This window comes from Aquarana catesbeiana, linkage group LG12 (genome assembly GCF_042186555.1).
Source record: "Aquarana catesbeiana isolate 2022-GZ linkage group LG12, ASM4218655v1, whole genome shotgun sequence".
Lineage (NCBI taxonomy): Eukaryota > Metazoa > Chordata > Amphibia > Anura > Ranidae > Aquarana > Aquarana catesbeiana.
Genome location: NC_133335.1, coordinates 194,121,776 through 194,122,819, shown reverse-complemented (window position 1 = coordinate 194,122,819; position 1,044 = coordinate 194,121,776).

Genomic DNA, 1,044 nt, shown 5'->3' with positions numbered 1-1,044 from the left:
TATAAAGGGTGACATGTTTGGTATCTATTTACTCGGCGTAACATCATCTTTCACATTATACAAAAAAATTGGGGTAACTTTACTGTTTGGATTTTTTAAAATTCATGAAAGTGTCACTTTTCCAAAAATTTGCGTTTAAAACACCGCTGCACAAATACCGTGTGATAAAAAATATTGCAACAATCGCCATTTTATTCTCTAGACTCTCTTCTAAAAAAATATATATAATGTTTGGGGGTTCTAAGTAATTTTCTAGCAAAAAATACGGATTTTAACTTGTAAACACCAAATTTCAAAAATAGGCTTAGTCATGAAAGGGTTAAACAATTTTGGTCTACCATGTAAAATCGATCATGTTCATTGAACTTTTATGAATGGATGAGTGTCCTTTTGTAATTAATATGTTTAATTATTATTCTGTACTCTCTTCTGTATAATTGTTTTATATTTATATTTATGCAAATGTATTACACTGGATTGTGTCCTGTATTACAGATTGACACTTTCCTTAATGTAATCCGCTACTTCTTAATAAATTGAACAATCCAATGACTTGCCTCATACAAAGACCCATTTCCTCTCTTCTTCTTTTTGTTGTATACATATTAGGGATGGAGGCTTGTCATTGCTAGAATTATGTTGTGTTAGGTCGCATCTACTATATTGGTGTGGGATTATGTTAAAAATCCAACACATCACAGAGTCAAAAAAACAGACCCACCCATATCGTTGCGGACTGTCATAGGACTCTCCATGATGAATTATCAGGGAATTGTAATATATAATATATACTGAGGACAAACAAAAAGAAATTGGCTTTACCTCTAGGAGTATAGATACACACGATCCACTTGATGCTTGCAGCAGCACAAGTCTGGACGCACAAATGTCCTTCTTATGTTGTGCAGCTAATTAAGACAAAGCGCCTACAGCTGGCTGCTAAATTGAGACAGGGGTTGGACGGAAGAGGTGCCCTCTGAGTCCCCGACATGCAGGTCCGCCCCCCCATCCCAAAGGCAAAGACGATGCTGACGAAAGACAGCG